Source organism: Pinus tabuliformis, chromosome 8 (assembly GCF_031772625.1).
Source record: "Pinus tabuliformis cultivar Carrire ecotype Pingquan chromosome 8, CPIR1, whole genome shotgun sequence".
NCBI classification, from domain to species: Eukaryota; Viridiplantae; Streptophyta; class Pinopsida; order Pinales; family Pinaceae; genus Pinus; species Pinus tabuliformis.
The window spans coordinates 468,767,866-468,789,454 of NC_142294.1; positions in this window are offsets into that span (position 1 = coordinate 468,767,866).

Here is a 21,589-nt window from a genome sequence, read left to right on the forward strand (position 1 = left end):
CTTTCTTCTCTACCTGGCAGCCTCGCCATCCTCTCTTGGAATGATCTTGGTTCAAACACATGATTACCGAAGTGAACATGTGATCTATTATCTATCCAAAGGCCTGATTGGGCCCGAACTCAGATATTCACATGTGGAAAAGCTATCATTGGCAGTCGTCTTTGGTGTCAACCAATTCCGACACTACATACAGCTGCGACAGACTACTGTCATCACCTTGTAGAATCCCATTAGACATATTTTGTCTCGTAAGGTAATTGGAAGAAAATATTCAAAATGGATCGTGATCCTCCAACAATTTGATCTGGTTTTCACAACTGCCAAGGCAAAGAACTCTTTAGTCTTTGCCGAACTATTGTTGGACCTTCCCGTCATTGATCTAACCGAGATAGCCCACGATCCTCTCCCGGATGAGGCTATCTATCTTATCAACACTACTGACCCTTGGTATGGAGACATTCTTGTCTACCTCCAAGCCCAACGGTTCTGCCCCGAACTCACGACAAGTGACCGTCGTCGCATCCGTCACCAAGCATGACACTATCTAGTGATTAACGATACATTATATCATCGCGGTGCAGATACAGTTCTTTGGCGTTGCCTCACTCATGAAGAGGCGGAGCACATTTGAAATGACTACCATGCTAGGGCATGTGGCGATCATCTTTCTGGCATATCTACTACACAGAAAATCTTGTGCGTAGGCTATTACTGGCCGACCTTGTTCAAAGATTGTGTCAAGGCCATCCGGCAATGCCATCCTTGTCAAGTATTCACAAAGAAAATGCACACCCCTCCGGCCCTACTACACCCAGTGATCTCCATTGGCCCTTTTTCCAAATGGGGGATAAACTTCATCACCTGTAATCCTATTTCTTCTGCTGGACACAACTATATCATAGTAGTTATGGACTATTTTACGAAATGGGCCGAGGCTCTCCATACCTACAGCGCCAATGGAGAAACTGCAGTGCTATTCCTGTTCAATCAGGTTATCTGTCATTTCGGTGTACCCTGCACAATCATTACAGACCATGGATCTCACTTCCAGAACCATATGATGTCTGATTTAACGTCGCTGCTTGGTTTTCGTCAAGATCAATCATCCTCCTACTACCCCCAAGCTAATGGTCAAGTGGAGGCCATAAATGGCGTCTTAAAAACCATGATCTGTAGGTTGGTAGGAAACCATAAAACCATTTGGCACCAAATACTATATTTAGTGCTATGGGCATACCAAACTTCAGTAAAAACTGCCACGGGCTTTACACCTTTTCAACTGGTATACGGCCTAGAAGCAGTTATACCAATTGAGTGTCAAATCCCTTCAATAAAAATAGTCGTTGAACTCCTGCCCGACACTACTGCTAAATAATAACACTTACTATACCTTAAACAGATGGACGAAACTCATCGAGATGCCGAATTGGCATTCGAGTCTCACAAGCACTGGGTGAAATCCTAATACGAAAAAAGGTTAAGCTTTGTTCTTACCAAGAGGGCAACCTTGTTTTTCTCTATGATTAGAAACATGATCTCTTGGGGGTAGGAACACTCCAACCATTATGGCTAGGTCCCTATATCATCAAGAAAGTCCTCTCAAAAGGGGCATATGAACTACAGGACTGGGAAGGAGTTCCACTCAAGGAGCCCAGAAATGGGCTCTATCTAAAAAAGTATTATACCTAGTATTGCACTAGGCATGTGTTGTGTAATTTTATGTAATTCTCAATAGAGCACTTTTTGAGATATTTTATTTCTCTTTAAAAAATAGAAACATCTCCGAGTTTTCATCATTGAGCTCATTAAATCTATACAACGATGGTCTGAGCGACTCTTTTTCGATCTTTTTCTAGCTCATTAAACTAAAAAACACCAATGGGGCATTCTTTTTAGGTGCTTTTTCTCGCTCTTTAAACTGAAAAAATCATGAGTTTTGTCTTTAGGCTCGTTAAAATTTATAAAGATGACCCGAGCATTCTTTTAGGTACTTTTCTCGCTTGTTAAACTGAAAAATCCAGAGTTTTTTGTCACCGGGCTCGTTAAACATATACAGCAGCAAACAAGAGCACTTTCTTTTTTGGGACCATTTCTTGCTCTTAAATCAAAAAATCCCCGAGTTTTTCCCCTTCTTCGAGCTCGTTAAATCTACAAAGAAGGAATGAGCAATTCATTTACCTCTTTTTCTCGCTCACTAAACTGAAAAAGATACCCTGATTTTTCTTCATTTGACTCATTAAAAATTTGATGAAGGTATTGAGTTTGTCATCGTGTGACTCATCAAAAATTCACGACGAAAAATGAGTTTAGTCCATCGCCCCGTACTCGTAACAAAATGAGGTCGACTTCTATTGAAAATAGGTTTCTCTTTATCCGGATTCAATAGATTAACTAACGGAAAAGTAACCGATTTGGGTATACTATTAACCTTTTGTCGCACCCGGTTAACAACTATGACAAAGGGACCACCATGGAGTTGCTCTTTACGATCTTTTCAGACTCTCTAAATATGAAAAGACCACTGAGTTTTCTAGTCTGGACTCTTTAAATTACACAGACAAGATATAGAGTCACTCTTTTTACGATACTTTTCAAACTCTTAAAACATGAAAAAATCAACAAGTTTGCCTATTTGGACTCATTAAACTAATCAGATAGGGAAGAGGGTCATTATTTTTGTAGTCCTTTTCAGACTCTTTAAATTGAAAATATCGATGAGTTTACCTGTCTGGACTCATTAAATTAATCAGACGGGGAAAGTGGACAATACAACTGTATTTTGTATTAGAAAGCGTGGTTTGGCAGCAGTTGTTCCCTTGAACATGGCACTCCCTCAGATAAACCTTCCTTTTGACGGCCTCTCAATATGAACCCTACCATCCTATGAGTTTAGCCTATATACCTTGATGATTGCATCTTTGTATCCTAATAGTGTTTGGTGTTCATGAGTCTAGTGTTGTCTGGTTAAAACTATTGTCGTGCCTTCCATTGTTCAAGGATTAACCATTTGTTTCCTCCATCAACCCATCAAACATATCCTTTCATCATACCCTCTATTGTTTAGACCAAAATGCTCAAAATATTCCTCAAAAAACAAAATCATTCTTGTCCCGTTTCGTGTCGATTGATGTAGGACACATTATTGCCTACCTCTCGACAGGTTTCTTCCTATCGACTTCAACACTCTATCTAGGAAGATAACCCAAAAACACATTTAGTGCCTTCGTACTTGTAGACATTAGTGGCAGGTTGCCTTGTGTTTGATCAGGGGTTCTCATTATTGGCTCCTGGTTAAGCGATTCTACGGGTGTTCGATGACAAAGACATCTTTCACACTCGTTAGATTGCACTGTGCATCTTGGAGACCATCACCATTATCGGTGGCCTTCCTCGCATCTGTTAACGGTCTCCATTATTGACTGGTAATCAGATGATTTCGTGCATGTTCGACGTCAACGCATATTTTCACATGTATCGATCTATGTTGTTCGGTGAAGCGGAAATCAAGACCTTGGGTAGAGGCTTGCATCATTCAGCCTTGTTTCCTCTCCCAAGCTGTGGATATTGTTTTTGTGGAGACAACTTATTAGGATGATCCTATTATGACACTGGACCTGCATTGTACTTATCAACGGCCAGTATTGTCATATCTCTTTGGAGAAAATCACTCTGACATAGCTACTGAGCATGGGAATACCCGACTCAGGACATGATTTTAGCAGTTTTATATATATGTGTTGTATCATGTTTCCCTTGCCACCCGAAGCTTCGATCCTCTCTCTCTTTTTGAAAGGAAAATTACAATTAAATTAAAGTATTTCAGCCATCGTCGCAGCCTCTGATCTCATACTTTAGGGGCATCTTTTATACAACAAATTGACTCCTCATCAACTCAGAGGGGAAAGACATGATGACTGAAGCAAAGACCACAATTACAGGCCTTGATTTCACACTAACCCTAGTTGCACACTGATAACCTGCTTTATAAAGCTTGTTACCAAGCCTAAGGGTGCATTAGTGACCTTGCTAACTCAATTTGTTAGGTAGGGGATAGCATTAGTGAAACTAGATGCAGTTCCAAGGGTCAAAGGAACGAATTGACTCACAAATATCTAGATATTTGTTCCTAAAAATACTCAAGAAAAGTAAGGAAACATCCAAAATCAACCTATTTGGAGAAATTCTAATCTGAAAGAAGGAGGAAAAGGGGAAAGAGTTGAAAAGCAGGGCAAGTTCATTGCTTTTTCCCTAGTGAACTCTATGAGGAACTTGGAAACCCTAACTCGATTGCTACATAAGCAATGAGAGGGTCATTATGAAAGGGGTCAGAGCATTTGAAAGGATAGCCTACTTAGCTGTTGAGAACTGTCTCATATCTTAAGAAGTTGGCAAGAAGGGAGAGAGAGAGAAGCTGAAGGGGCAAAGGAAGACTGATACAACAGATGGTTGTAATCATTCTTCCATTATTAATACAAAACTGCAGTTGTGCTGCCTACTCTATGGTGTCGATACTATCGTTCATTAAGTTGTTTATTCGATACCTGTTTGCATGCAATTATATGTTCTTTATGTATTCATATATTGGTTTTCAAGGTTGCATGCAGTGATTGTGCTTGCCTCTTCTTTGTGTAGGAATTGATTTGGAGCCGGCTTTGAGGGAGTTCTACTTAGCTGCATTGTGATCTCCAAACAAATCCATATGGAGGCTCAAGGTAATCCCCTTTCCATACTTTGTTAGTTGATAATTGTCTATGAACATGTGTATAACTTCGTAACATCTGCAGATAATCTTACAATCCGTCGAAATTCCAGACAAGAGCTTTGAGGGTATTTTCATTCTCCATACACTGTGCATTTTACTCCATAGAAACTGTCTTTGGAAAACTTGTGATGAAATCCATGGAAATTGCCTCCCATTTCCACTCTTGAATCATGATCAGTTGTAGCAGTCCACCTAGATGTTTAGACTCTTCCCTCACTTGCTAATAATCAAAGCATCTAGCCACAAACTCTGCTACACCCCCCTTCAAATTCAGCTAAGATTAATATCTCTTGACCGACGTCAGCATCTTCTGATAACCTAGGTGACTTGAATATGGTTTCACATGAAACTCCCTCAAGATCACCTTCCTAAATTCATTATTATCCGGTACATATATCTTGTCTTGGAACTTGACCAATCCATCTACTATAAGACGGTAGTCCATGCCCTGTACACCTACATCTATACATGTACTTGTTCCTATACTACCACTTCTATCTGTACCACTACATGTACATGTACATGCACTTGTACCTATACCTGTACTATCACCCTGCTAGAACCTGTGCACAATCTCCATATAGCTAACATCCTATTATCCTACCTGCAAGATCCTATCCCGTAAGTCTATCCCATAGGAGCTCACAACTACCAAGTGGTGTGCCTGTGCCAGTCTACTGAGAGCATATGCCACCTTGTTCTCTTAAACTTTGATGTGCCTGATCATGGACAACCATCTAGCCTACCTGGCATTCAGATTTGGGTGGTCAAACAAATATCTCAACCTAATGTGATCACTCATAAATACAAATCTCCTACCAAGAAGATAGTGTCTCCACATATTCAATGCATGTATGACTATTGTTAACTCAAGATCATGTGTTAGGTAGTTCTGTTAGTGCTAATTTAGTTTCCGTGACTCATAGGATACTACCTGTCCATCCTACATAAGGACTCCACCAAGTCCTCTCTTGCAAGCATCTTTGCATACCACAAACTCCTTGTCCATGTCTACAAGCTATAGTATTGGTGCATGTGTCAACAACTGCTTAAGCTGCTTAAAGCTAGCCTCACACTCCTCAGTCCATTTGAACTTCTTACCTTTCCTTTATAAGGATGTAATGGGATAAGCAATCTGCGAGAAGTTATTGATGAACTCTTGTAATATCCTGCCAAGCCCATGAAAGAACTCACCTCGTCTACACTCTTAGGAGCTATCCACTCCATGATGGCCCTTATCTTCTCTGGATCCACTGCGATTACTTCCTTGGAGGCAACAAGTCCCAAGTAGTGCACCTCAGTCTGAAAGAAACGACACTTGTTGAGCTTAACATACAATTAATGCTCCCTCAACAACCTCAACTTTGCTACTAAATGCTCTACATGATCTTCCTCATTTTTAGAATATACCAGCATATCATAAATGAACACAATAACAAAATTTTCCAAATATGGATGCAACACACTACTCGTCAAACACATGACTGTAGTTGGAGCATTAGTTAAGCCAAATGGAACAACAACAAACTCATAATTCCCATACCTGATCTTGAATGCAATCTTGTAAATGTCATACTATTTGATGTGTACTTAATGATATCTAGATCTTGTGTACTTAATGATATCCAGATCTCAAGTTAATATTTGAGAACATTGTTTCTCCCTTCAGCTAATCAAACAAGTCATCAATCCTCAGCAAAGGATACCTGTTCTTGATAGTCACTTTGTTCAACTGCCTATAATCAATGCATAATATGAGAGTACCATATTTCTTCTTCACGAACAATACTGATGCGCCCCATGGTGATACACTTGGCCTAATGTATCGCTTGTCCAACATTTCCTTCAACTACAATTTTAACTCAACCAACTCAGGTGTGATAATCCTGTAAGGTTCTTTGTATGTTGGAGCTGCCCCTGGCACTAACTCAATAGAAAAGTCTACCTCCCTTTGAGGTGGCAACTCTGTAATTTCCTCGGGAAATACATCCTAAAACTGTTGCAAAATTGGGTACTTGTTCAATACATCTGCATCCTCAACCTCCTTACCCTTATCACTAGAAATGTGTACTACAAATAGCTTGCACCCCTTCCTACAACTACACTTTCCTTGCATAATTGTCACCATCCTAAATAATGTGGATTTCTTCATACCCTGTAAGACTCTTGGTTCTCCATTGTCATCAACACACGTAATAGCTTTATCATAGCAGTCTATCTTGGTTCTATGTAGATACAACCAATCCATGCCCAATAACATATTGTGTGAACCCAACAATAATACATTTAAATGTGATGTTGTAGGCATACCATTTAAGTCAAATGCGCAAGTTCTTACCCAATGATGCACTCGGTTCTTTGTACTTGTAGCCAACTGCACTAACCAAGAATCTACATGCAACTCCTTATTCAAACCACAACTATCCACCAAGTCAGGACTAACATAGTTATAATTATATCCAGGGTCAATCAAAATAGAAATAACTTGATCGCAAAGCTTACCGTCCATCTCAATGATTGATACTTGGTATTCTGCCTGCCTGTTGTCCATGGCTGCATATATACAAGGAGTACTATAGCCTACATCTCCAACAGTCTACACTTCTTGTGCACTGTATATCTAAGGTCTACTACCCTGATTCTATAGACAATCTCTCCTATGATGATCTTTGCCACAAGTCCAACACTCTATGATTCCAACCTTCATCTTTATTCTTTTCTTCACATTGATGTCCCTGTCCTCCATCTGATGCATTGAACCTCTTAGGTGGTGCAACATTCTCCTTGTTATTTGTACCTTATGGCCTTACTTGCTTTTTATCCCAATTTCCTTTGTTCTGTACATTACCTCTCTAGCCTGGCTTAGTCTCAGTGTTGTGCTTTGATTGTTCATAGCAATGCTTTAACTTTTGAATGGCCTCCTCCAATGATCTAGGCTCATCGAATTCAATCCTATCTTTGAATGCAACTAGTAGTCCACTAATGAATATCTAAATCTTAGCCTTCTCCTCCTTGAGGTAAGGCACATACCTCAACAGTTCCAAGAACTTACTAGTGTACTCATCATCTGTCATGGATCCTATCTTTAGTACATAGAATTATTTTTCCCTGTCATCAAAGTATCTCTTCGACATATACTTTTTCTTAAAAAATTTCTTTCGGGAATAATCACATAAATGCAATTTTGTCGAAGCGTTTCGAACCCACCAGTGAGGTTCATCTTCAGGACTAGATGATGAATTAGATCTAGGCTATGAAATAAATAGAGGTAGGAAGCTACTAACTAGCCATTGGAAAAAAACAGCTAGTTTGATTGAAATCATTTTTTAAATATATTATTTTATTTGTATAAATATAGATAATATATAATTAAACTAATAGTTTTTATAAAATAATAATTTTATTGTTTATGTCCCTGACATTCTTCACATCTTCACACCAGATGTCTACTTTACCTTTAAGACTCAAAGTAGTCACTCTAGCTTTCATGTTCTCTGAGTAGTCATGCAACTTGAAGAAATTCTTCATACTGAGTAACCAAGCCTCTGCATCCTGTGATATCTTTACCTCTCCATCAAAATTAGGTGGATTTTCTTTCTTAAACTCATCCAGTAAGTACCCCCTATCACTCTCCCTGTAAGGATGATAATGGTGACGATCATAGTGCATATCTGAATTAGAACTAGAATCATACATGTGTCTATCCCTTCTCCTCTCCGAAGTGTCCAAAAATCTACAATCTCATATTGTGTCATCTCTATCTTATCAGTGATTGCCATGCGACCTACTTACATACGCCCCATTAGTTTTTTCTTCTTTCTCATGACTTATCCTAAGTGGTCCTCGCCGCTACAAACTTGACAAGCTATGGAGTATCACTGCATTTGACTCTACTAGCTTTTCCTGTGTCTGTATGATTATGGCATTATCTACCTTACAACTCCTTATCTCTTCTTTTAAACTTCTCAAAGTTACTACCAAATCAGAAAAGTTCCCAACACCATACTGCTCTTTGAATTCGTAGGGAGAGTCTCTCTAGTCAACCATCTTGCTAGCCATTTGATATTTCTTCCTACAAGGCATAATATTTCAGATAAACCAAATAAAAATAAATCAATGTACCTTAGTATAGCTCGGGGAGGATACCTTATTTTCAAGATCGCCAAATCAACATGATACATGTATAACATAACCATAACAACACATCGACATATGCAAGTAAATGTATCAACTCATAAACATCACTCTAACTAGGGTCCAATCATCAGTGCAAGGCCATATCGACAATGCATGATATGACCTCATGCATGACAACAACCATCACTCCATTGTATGCATTGCCACATGCAACCAACAATATTCATAAGCAATGCCAATTGAACTACACCTATGCATAAATGCATGTAATCAAACATAAGCTATCAAATCTTGAAATCAACCTACAAGACTCATATATTTAATCCAAATATTCAAGAATGTAACCTAACATACAAGGATGTAAGTAGGCACCATAAAATAAACATGTAAGCGACATATAATCCATACGCAGTTAGTCACATACTTATGACAATGCCTTTCAAGAAATCAATACCAAATTATCCATGATAACCGTACTACAACCATACTCAAGCATCAAGCAATGCAACAAGTACATTGTATGCAAGTATAAGAGACACACATGAAATTGACATGCATGCATGATCAACACCTTCAACCCATCCGGTCTGAGAGGTTAACCATGCTTTGATACCACTTTGTAACACCCTCCTCTCACATCCACCCAAGTAACCATGTGAACCGGAGTAAACATGAGACGCGAGGCTACTGTGATCAAATTCGACCTCCTATGTGAGCTCAAGGAAGTGGAATCAATGAAACATGACAAACAGTCATCCAATATCATCAACAAAACCCTCAGGAGACAAGTCAGCCACTCAGACAGCTTGTCCTTGGGTCCCACTACTATTTTTGACCTCTTAGGCCATAGTCTCTCATGCTATGGGCAAGGGAGCGGCCAAAAACCCAAATTCGCTCTCATAGCCATGTCTGTGAGCGATTGTGGACCAAAATTTCCAGTTTTGTGCCAGCGACCCCAGGATTTAAGCCACTTTTTCAGGCCCAAAGCCCAGGCCACTGCCCAGAATGGAATGATAGCTTAGAACCAAGAGATGTATAGGGAAATAATGATGCAAAATCAATAAGTTGATTAAGACCTTAACCAATCTCCTACTAGCCATGATAGGAATTTCATCAAGCATATCGAAAACATGTAACCTATAGGTGTAAACAACATAATTAAGTGTGGATTTCATACTTAAATGAGAATTGTTATGAACCATTTCTCCCTTATACCATATGTTGCATTATCATCTATTAGGTCATAGACACATTATCCATTCATGTACAAGTAAAGACATGCTGAGAACTATTCATAGCTGTTGTCACAAATTGTACATATAACTAGCATAATAGGAACAAAATTACCATAAACATATCAGCCATCAAAATCCATATATACATTAGTACATTTTCACATGAAAATCAAGGGAATGAATTTCTCATTAATGAATGCAATAAACCAACTGGAGATGGGACTAATCCGGATTTAAGCAGGAATGCAATAGATTACAGAGATAACCATAAATACAGAGATGCAGCAAAAATAATACTTCATTTCATTAATGGAAAATATCGAAATATGCTTACAACCAGAAATGGAAATAAACCAGCTAGGGCGATGGTAGCTTATCTCTGAGAAGAGATGTGCGGCTACATGCCTTTGAACTGTTCCGAACTGAGTTACAATGAGGCTCGAAGGCCTATTTATTGTTGAGAAACAATGGAAAACCCTTCACATTCCAAAACCTAACCCTAGAAGATGAAACGCCAAATTGTGGGCCCCGTTTGGGTAAATTGGTACATCAATTTCCCGGGGTCGTAACTTTGGCATACGATCTCCGTTTGACGCGCACGATAGCTCGTTAGAAAGATCTATCCGAGTACTACCACTTTGGGAGGCAACATCGGTCCATGGACCCATGTTGCCTCAGATTCCCAAAAAAAACGTCGTTTAGGGCCTCAAAACGGCTCCGGAAGTTCAGGACCCGAAAAACTGCTAAAAATAGTAAACTGTGCTACAATTTAGGAAACTGAAAAGACTGAAAGAGACAGTTGTGGGGGTCCAAATGGGTTGGTGGGTGGCCACCAACATCCACCTGGATCATTCCTCCCCCCTTAGGAAGCAATGGTCCCCATTGCGTTGAGTTCCTCCATCTGCTGAACTTGTCCTGCAATCTCTGATGTGTCCAGTGATGGTGGGAAGCATGGTCGACGACGGTCCACATTGAACACTCGGTGCAAGCCAAGGAATGGAGGAATGCTGTGCTTCGAAGCATTGTTGCCCGTAGCCTTGGTACTGGTGTAAGGACCATGTCGGAGTTGCCTGAGTTTCTGATGGGTTCTGGTAAGGCGTTCTCTCTGCAGATGTAACCAAACTTTGTCGCCCACCTGAAACTTGTGTGGTACCCCTGTGGATGAGGAGAAGTTGTTCATGTGTTCTGTCATGACCGTATCCCTTTGCTGCTGCTGCTGCATGGAGGAACCCTTTGCAGGGGTCATGGATGTAGCAACGATCTTCCCCTTACTTTGGGAGTGAAGCAGACAAATGAATTTCCTGGTCTGTGATATGAGCTTGTTGCCTTTCTTGGTAGTGATCAAAGATGTGGCGGTCGGTGGGGCTACCTCTGGTATCCTGTATAATGAATTATTCAAAGAAATAATGACAGCACGAGGCCTGGAATCACACACAGCATGTCGCCTCCACAAGTATGGTTGGCCTAATAATACATCACAAACATCCAGAGGTGTAACATCACACAATACCTCGTCTGTGAAGGGTTTGATGCTGTAGGGAAGGCGGCACTGCTGGCGAACTTTCAGATCTCGACCTTCGTGAAGCCACCCAATACTGTACGGCTGCGGGTGCGGTGTAGTCGGTAGGCCCAACCGCTTCACGACCTCTGCTGAAACGAGGTTCTTTTGGCTGCCACTGTCGACAATGAATTGCAGCGGCGAACCCTTCACCCACATTTGTGAGAGGAAAAGACGCTCCCCTTCCTCTGGATTTTCGGGCTCATCTTTCTGGATCTTGGCGGTGGCAACAGTGGCACTGGGATCCGCATCAATGATCTGCTTCCCTTTGCCATTCCCCTTGTCGGGTTCTAGCTCAGGGTCGGAACATGCATCTGATTCGGAAGCCTTCAACTCGGCCACCAACGACTGCTTGGTCCGACACTCACTTGTGTTATGAGTGGGACTCTTGTGGAACTCACACCACTTTCCTGTGTCCTTCTTCGGCTTCGTGGTGTTGTTCTTTTCTTGCGACTTTGGCGGGTTGTCTTGGGTTGCCCCGCCTTGGCTTTGTCCTTTCGGCTTCGGATTTGCAGATCCAAAGTCTCGCTTCTTCTGTTTGAACTTTTGCTCGATTTTGACAGCGTATCGATACGCTGTGCCGAGTGAGGAGATGTTCAAGAACACCATCTCTTCCTAGATGTATCTGTGTAGGCAGCCACGGTATTTGAGTACCAAATGCAGCTCAGAATCTTTGATACCCAACTGTGTGCGAAGGGTATGAAAAATGTTTGTGAACTCCGGCACATCTTGGTCTCGTCCCTGCCGCAATGTGGTCCATTTGATGTATTTGTCCTCATAGCTTCTGACAGGGTAGTACTGCTCCTTGATGGCATCCCGGAAGTCATTCCAAGTGGGTGCGGATGAAAATAGTGAGCCTGTACTTTCATCCTTCTGCTCGCAGTAGGTTTCCCACCAGTCCTTGACGTGGGGGGCTGCTTTGAGAAGAGCGAAAACAATCTTTTCCTGACTTGAAAATTCATGAACAGAAAAATACCCATCTAGCAGATTTAACCATTTATCTACGGCATCTGCGTCTATTTGACCCTCAAATATGGGGATTTCAAAATTAACTTGTACCTTGAACGGCGTGGTGTTTCCAGAGTCATTGTTGGAAGCTGATGCGTCGCCTCTGGGTAGCCGCTGAAGGATCTGCTCAAAGTTATCCATCATCGCGTTCCTTTGCCGCTCGAGCGCTTCTTCGAGCAAGATTTTGATAGGATCTCCTGCCCCCTCGTCTTTCTTCTCATCCGCCATGGGAGGCCGTCGGGATTTGCGAGGCTGGTCTTGCAAAGGTTCGACCAGTTCAAGCCCTAACTCCTTATATCCCGACCTCGTTGGGGACATGCAAAGAAAAACAGAGAAAAAGCAGACCACTCTGATACCACTGATCCGGATTTAAGCAGGAACGCAATAGATTACAGAGATAACCATAAATACAGAGATGCAACAGAAATAATACTTCATTTCATTAATGGAAAATACCGAAATATGCTTACAACCAGAAATGGAAATAAACCAGCTAGGGCGATGGTAGCTTATCTCTGAGAAGAGATGTGCGGCTACATGCCTCTGAACTGTTCCGAACTGAGTTACAATGAGGCTCGAAGGCCTATTTATTGTTGAGAAACAATGGAAAACCCTTCACATTCCAAAACCTAACCCTAGAAGATGAAACACCAAATTGTGGGCCCCGTTTGGGTAAATTGGTACATCAATTTCCCGGGGTCGTAACTTTGGCATACGATCTCCGTTTGACATGCACGATAGCTCGTTAGAAAGATCTATCCGAGTACTACCACTTTGGGAGGCAACAACATGGGTCCATGGACCCATGTTGCCCCAGATTCCCAAAAAAACGTCGTTTAGGGCCTCAAAACGGCTCCGGAAGTTCAGGACCCAAAAAACTGCTAAAAATAGTAAACTGTGCTACAATTTAGGAAAATGAAAAGACTGAAAGAGACAGTTGTGGGGGTCCAAATGGGTTGGTGGGTGGCCACCAACATCCACCTGGATCAGGGACTACCATGTTCCACCCGGCCATAGAATGGCTGAGCAAAATCTCTCTTCAGCCATTCACTCTCGTGCCATATTCCAAGCATGATTGTGGGATTTCATAGAACACATCAATCAAAACTCATCCAGGGCTTCCAGAGGCCATCCACCTCAACCCATCAAACATTTATTCCACATCACAGTGGGACATCAGAAAGCCATCATCAGATTGGTCTCCATCCAAGCCTTCCAGGGCTTCTAGAGAATTTGTCCAACCAAGGCTTCTAGAAATAGTAACTCAACCCACAACTTATACATGGATTCCAGAGAGTTTGTCCAACCAAGGCTTCCAGGACTAGTAACTCAACCCAAGCTGTTACATGGCTTCTAGAGCATTTGTTCAACCAAGGCTTCCAGGACTAATTACTCAACCCATGCTAAGGAAACATGAGAACCAATCAAAAAGAAACAATGAAAGTAAACCCACAATCACCATGGCTATCCAGGAAATGGCAAGGCTAGGCAATCCACTATCGATCCAAGAAATCCTCCATGCCAATGATAGATCACAACCAAGAAACCACATGCATATGCCATGCATGCCAAAACTAGTGAATAAATCATACATGCAACTCGATACCTACAAGAAAATCTGATGTAGATGCTGATGTCGATGCCTTCTTGCACTTTCCTGCTCTTCCTTTTCCTTCTTGGTACAAGAATCCAAGTATACCACACCCTCCAAGAGTGCTCCAAGAAAACTCTAAATATCCAAGAGTATGAGAGAGAGAGAGAGAGAGAGAGAGAGAGAGAATAATGAGAGGGATCCAACATTGAACTGACAAAAGGTTACAAACTGATCCTCATAAGAATTTTTTATGGATGAGGCCTCTATTTTCTTCATTTTCCATTATTTTCCTTCATTTTCCTCCTCACATGCAACTTGTGACCTTTCGCCTCCTTTTTCTCCTAATTTCCATTATTTTCATAAATAAGTTGTGCCAAAAATGGCATTTTCCACACCTCCTAAGATGCCTTTCCCAACATTCAGCTTGGAATAAGTGTCCCATCGACTGTGGTTATTGTTTTTAACTTTTATTACATGGAATTTTCACTAGGGTTGTTATACAAGTGTTGGGATAGCCGCTCACCCTTCCCATTAGGCCCCTTAAACATTGGCACGCAGTCACATTGGGGTCCAAAGGACCTAGGGCTAGCCCCCACTTAATAGCACCTCTACCTTCCGCTTGGAGCCACGATCCTGTGGCAAAGTCATGACCAAGGGCTAGGCTTAAACATGGAGCTTATGGTCTTGTGGGTGTGCATCATACCAAGGCTTAGGGTCTATCACTAGTCTCTCTCCTTCCAACACGCCAAGTGTCATATGATTTAACGCGAATAGGGGTCGGGGCTAGAAACCCAACCCCTTCCTCCATTGAGAGCCAATGTAAAGTTCAAATATAGGTTCAGTTATATGCATATTAAGAACCACTACTCGTGCCTATTGGTATGATGCTCCGTTGTTGGATTGGAGGTCAGGGGTTCAAACCCCTTGGACCTCACCAGAATCGATAACAAAAAATTTCTCCACTATTGGGGTGCCACGTGGCATCTCATGATTGGCCCACGTGGTACCATATTATGGGTCCACCTCAAATGACCATAAACCAATCAAATGTGCCCAAATTTGAACAAACCAGAGGTTGACACTTAACAGCCTCTCATTTTCTCATACCTTGCATAGTCACCTTGCTGACTCAGCAATACAGTCAACCCAGATGACTGCCCAGTCAACAGACCTTCTCAAATTTTAATTGTTGGGCCAAATAGTTAGCACGCAATAACTTGAGCATACAGTGTCGAATTGAGGTGAAACGAACGTTGTTGGATTAAAAACAATAAGCACTTTGACTTAATGTCAGTTTCGAGACTTTCTAGGCACTTCTATTTTTGAGATAAAAATTGATCACCTGATCACACCTCCCCACTAATAACTTTTGGACTCCAAAAATTTACTTTCCTAGTTAGTATAATGAGGCTAAAACTCAATAACACCTATAAACGCAATCCAAAATCCTTACTTTTCAATTGGTTCTCTTCAATCCCTTACTTTGACTTAATGTCAGTTTCGAGACTTTCTAGGCACTTCTATTTTTGAGATAAAAATTGATCACCTGATCACACCTCCCCACTAATAACTTTTGGACTCCAAAAATTTACTTTCCTAGTTAGTATAATGAGGCTAAAACTCAATAACACCTATAAACGCAATCCAAAATCCTTACTTTTCAATTGGTTCTCTTCAATCCCTAATCAAGGCACTTCACCTATCTTCTTCATGAAGACATATTGTCCTGTTAAGAATTGAGCCAACATTATTATCATTGATGCAAGAACAAACTATTGATGAGTGGAATTTGAATATTCTCTTTAATCTCATCATTGCACAGCTCAAAAACAAATTCATCATGAAGTTAAACTGTTGAATACAAACTTGACTCCATCTTGGAATTCATAAGCAACATAAACTTGCTTTAACATCTTCAAACTGATCTTGTACATAAAAAGTACACTGCTGCAAAATTTTCAATGATACAATTGGCCTTGCCTACAAAACATAGTCATCTTGTACAATCTTGAAAATAAATATTCTATTCACACAAGTTTCATATCGAATACTTGCATCAATGAACACATGACAAACTTGTAGACAACTTTGAATGATAATCTTGTACATTCGCAAAAGTCCTTGAACATGTGGACTTGTAAACTAGCCAATGCATACATCAATGAACAACGCATAATTGTTGAACATATTAAAAATGATTGTTCACTTTACAAAAGTACCTAAAAAAGTAAACAACAACAAGTAATTACAAATTTACAAAGCAAGTTTAGAATAAGTCTACCCAACTTTTCCTCTCCTAGGCCTATGGGTTCTATATTTGCATCATCCTTGCCTTAAAGGTTGCTTAGGATTGTTTCGAGTCCTCCACCTTCATAACCTATCTTGGAAAGTAGCCTCATACCTGTTCCTTTGGTATGTTGCTCAAACACTGCAAAAGAGGTGTTATGCACATAAGCAAAAGCAATTTTACTTGAAATTCTAATTACCTCCTTAAACTTGTCATTCATCTTTTCAACTTCTGATGATGATGACAATGATATTGCAGATGACTCTAGCCACCCACTCTTATCAACTGGAATATGGTGTGCTTCTTGAAGATGCTTGTAAAATGCACATGCACCATCTTACTCATATGATCCATAACCATTGTTTGAACCATGACCACATACTGGTTTCATTCTGGAGGTTTGTCTTGTTGGCATAGGAGTAGAAATTTCAGCAACTTGTTTTTCTAACACGTGCTACAACTAAAGTCACATGTGGCTCTTCTCTTCTTCAACCCTCTCTAGCATCCTTCTCAACTCTATGTTCTCCATACGAAGAGCCAAATTCCGCTCCTCTAGCTCCTAGAGACTCTTTTTGCTGCCCATTCTTGCAATTTGGTCAACTAGTGCTCTGATACCAACCTGATCTAAAAATAGAGGAGGTGTTCACTTTCCTTTTCTCCACAATCAAATAAAATAAAAAATAGGACTGTTTTGACACTTTGCAAGGTAAAATGGGTCTTGGTAAAAAACGTGTTTTTCCAGTGTCTCTTCAAGTCATGAGTTAGTCTTCACATGTAAAATTAACATAAGCAACATAATAGGACATAACTCATACATTCATAATGAAGAGCATAACAAATTATTTGTTGACGAAGTTCACCCCTCCTGGGCTACATCTCTAGGCCTGCCAATTTTTGGCTATGTGGGGCCTGACTCGGGTTCATTGTTACTTAGCCAAACAAATCCCTACACTACTGGCCCTTTCGGCATCAGCCCGCGGAGTGCGAACGAAGCCTCACCTGAAGTAGTATGGGGGGATGCTAGAACCAAGTTTCCGCACCCTGAGATGGTTGTGATGTCAGTTTATACCCTCTCTTCCTACTTTCATGTAGGTCACTAAGCCTTTTATTCCACCCTTTAGTACCTCCATGAAGGTGCACGATTGACCTTCGCACAACCTTAACCTGTGGCCCAGGTAATTTCGCGCTTCTATGATAGCGTATTGTACAGGTTCCCAAATTATCTTTAGTGTTTTACTTATCTTACTAAATAATCACAGTTAGTGCCGCGTAAACTGAGATTCTCACTTGTGTTCAATTAACCAACATAATTACATGCATCCACGCATCACATAAGCATTGTGAATGAAATTCATACACAATATGACAAGATGCATTAACATGAAATGAATACACATGAATTATAGAATACTTCTCTTTATTGATATCTTTAGATTATTACAGACTTTATCCGCCTACACACACAGCTGCAGGGGTCTGCACACTCAGCTGCAGACTTCTACTCTAGGCCTCTGTGCACTCAGCTACAGATTTCTACCCTAGGCCTCTGCGCACTCAGCTGCAGAGCCTCTACCTACGCTAAGACCCGAAACTTAGACTTCTCTACCAAGACTCCAAGCCTTGTCTTCCACTCTTAGAAACTTATGACTACTTAGAGCTTACTTACTTAGCTATTTTTATACAATCCCATGGTCTACGGACCATGGGTAGATCTTTATAACCAACTTTACACTTTACAAAATAAGGGCTTACAACACTTTATGACTCATGACACCTTCGCACTCCGCGACCACAAAATGCGGAGACTTTACAAATTTATTACAAAATTGACCCAAAACATGGGCTTTTAGCCCCAAAACTGTCCTTGGGGGATCTCGTTCCCAACAGGCCCCCAACACAGACATAGTGACTCGCCCTTGAGTCACTATGCGGGCGCGAAGATCTTAGCGCGAAGACCTCCCAGCTCAACTTGTATGACCACAACCTCGACAGTGTATTGTGCGGTCACCTTCTTCGCTTATTCAACCAACTTCTCGGTCACTGCTCCTAAACTGTCGACCTGAAGCTTTTGCTGAGTTGCTTGTAGATTCACTAGCTTTCCTTCAATAGAGGCCGTAACCACATAAGCCTCATCCAACCAGGGCTTTAGTCGCGCCTTCAACACTGCCTCCTTGTGCTACACTACATCTACCTATTATTTCAACTGCTTGGCCTCCTACAGCTTTTCCAATCTCTGTGTGAGAGTGACAGTTTGTGTTATGCCTTTTACTTTTTCATAGCACTGCTACAGTTCTTGTGCTTCTGTCTCTAGCCATTGTACATTAGGGTCCTCCTACAAGCTCATCAAGACCTCAAACAATTGTTTAAAAAGTTGTGGGCAATCTGCTATTGCACTATCGACTACCGTTATTTCTTCTGTGACAGCAGTTGCACACTGCTCCTTTACTTCTAGCAGTGTTGAAGGTTGGGCCTTCAACTGTAGTTCAGTGATCTGTAGGTTCAACTCCAGCTGAACCCTAGCCATCTCTGTGCGAGCGTCGTGCACCCTTGTAGCCAGCTTGCGGACACACACCTTGATCGGTTCTTCCTCTAGAATGGCCAACTCTGGGACCATTCAGCATGCCTCCTCCATGACCTGAATTATACACTTGTTCTAGTCGGTCACCTCGGTCACGACAGCGATGGAATAGTCTCTCTGTATGACCATCTGTTCGCTATTAATCCTCTGCTCGCTTATCACTTGTAGGGTGCGGTGCTCGCAGGCCCTCAACTCTGCGATCACTCCATCCAGCAATAGGTGGAGCACCTCACCAGGGAGCACTGCCAAATTCAACCCCACTCCCTTGAGGGTGCTGACAGTGGGCTTGTCAGCTTCATTCTCCATGGTCAGTGCTCCATTGGGCAACACTATCGTGCTAGAGACCTTTGCACGAAGCATCTCGGTAGCTTCTGAATTGTCGATAGCAAGGCTGGTGGACACCATGCCAGCCAATGACGCGCAGGTCTACAGCTCCTAAAAACTTGTCTTGATGGCCCCCAATATTAGTTTATGTTGTTGTTCAAACTTCTATAGGGCCTCCGTGGTGACATTCCACACCATGTCTCCAATGTTGTGCAAGTTTCCCTTTGTGAGGGTGATTGGGTCTAGCGATGTCTTAGTGGCCTTGGATTTCTTCCTCCACCCTCCTTTCTCTTGCTCCCTTGGACACTTAATGTGGGTAGACATTTCCTGTGGGTTCGCGACGTGCTACTCTATTTGCTCATCTGTCTCTTCCTCTATCTCGAGCAAAGGTGACCTCGTGCCTTTGTCAAAGCCCTGTTCTATTCCACCTGTTTGCTTCTCCTTCTGTTGAGTGGCATTACGCTCCACCTGGGCCTTGTCAGTGGCCTCCTTCTTCCTCTTCTCAGCCAGCTGCACCATCTTGAGCTTGGCCTCCTTCTTCCTCTTCTCAGCCAGTTGCGCCATCTTGAGCTTGGCCTCCTCCTTCTTGTGGTGCGTGACGGACTTGCTTGCTCCCACCACCAAGATTGATGTAGTGTGCCATTCTGTCGACCAACAATCAAGCACTGCATCAATTGCATCATCTGTTTCCAAGTAATGCAAGTCGTACCATGTCTGCACAGGGTCCTTCCGCACCCTAATTGACACAAGGTGAAAATATTCCTTGAACTCTGCATAGCCCTGTAGGTTGACAAACACAGTAGGTGACAACCGTGGTTTGCGATTGATAACCATGCGGACGTTCATCTCCATCAAGATCCAGAAGATATTGTTGTCCTTGATGTGCTGCGTATCCTTGGACACCCACAACGAAGTGTAATTTGCGGCTTCTGATAAGTCTAGCACGACCAAGGGGAATTGACTATCCTCTGGCAGCTCCCATGCTACCAGCAAAATAGACAGCAAGAGCCACTCGTAGTGGAACGTCTTGTTGAGCTCCTATGCCTCATGGTAGTTCGCAAGGAACTCACTACAGAGATAGTGTGCCCAATTGAACTAGACTCCTTCGGTGCACTGGGCTGCTAGCGTGACGACAGGTGTGGGCACCTCATCAGCGCAACACTTCCTCATCACCTTCTGCGTGGCCACCTTTACGGCAGGGTCACTGATACTTGATATGGCATATCCGCACGACTTCTTCACAAGCTTGAATTTCTCCTTCATGGCCTTTGCAAGGGCCTACATGCCACCTTTTCCACCAAACATCATGGCTGGATTTTCACCTATGTAGGGTAGCCACATCATCTTATGGATCAATCTGTCAGTGATGGGTATTGACTCCTCCAGCCTTAGACACTCATCATGCACGAAGCATAGCAATTGCTTGATGACCAATACTATAATCGAGGTGCGGTTGTAGTGTGACACCCATATCTGGTTGAGCAGACCTGCCTTGTCTACTCCCCTAAGCCACTTTCGTGGCTCCAATGCAGTCATCCCGGTCATTGTATCAATAATGTGGTGCATTAGCTGCTCGCTCACCAGGTGCAGGAACCTCTCATGGTCAGCTAAGTCCCAGTCTTCTAGCTTTAACAGAGGAACCCACCTCAAGTGCGGTCCTTCAAAAACAATCTCATCCGACAACAGAGAGGTTTGCAAGGGGACCTTGCTCTCGTCGATATATTTTGTAACCTTGGGCTTGACCTTGCGCGGAGGGACATACTTAGGAAACCGAGTGATAGGGTCAGCACCTTGGACTTCAACTTCCTCCATGTCTATCCCCACGTCCTCATCACCCATTGGGATGTCTTCAATTTCTTCCTCCTTCGGTTCCAAATTGATGGCTTGCCCTTTTCTTGTGCGGCGGGCTTGTCCTTTGCTGGGTTTCTTCTCGGTGAGGCACGCACCGGTATTGCAAGCTACTTGCCTTTCTTATCCTTCATGCTCTCCTTGGTTGGGGTCAGTTTTGGTCTCGACATCCGTGGAAATTTGGGAACTTCCGCTAATACTTCGGAAACCTCTGGAGCAGCTTCCTCTGCCTCCATAACAACTTCCGGCACAACCTCC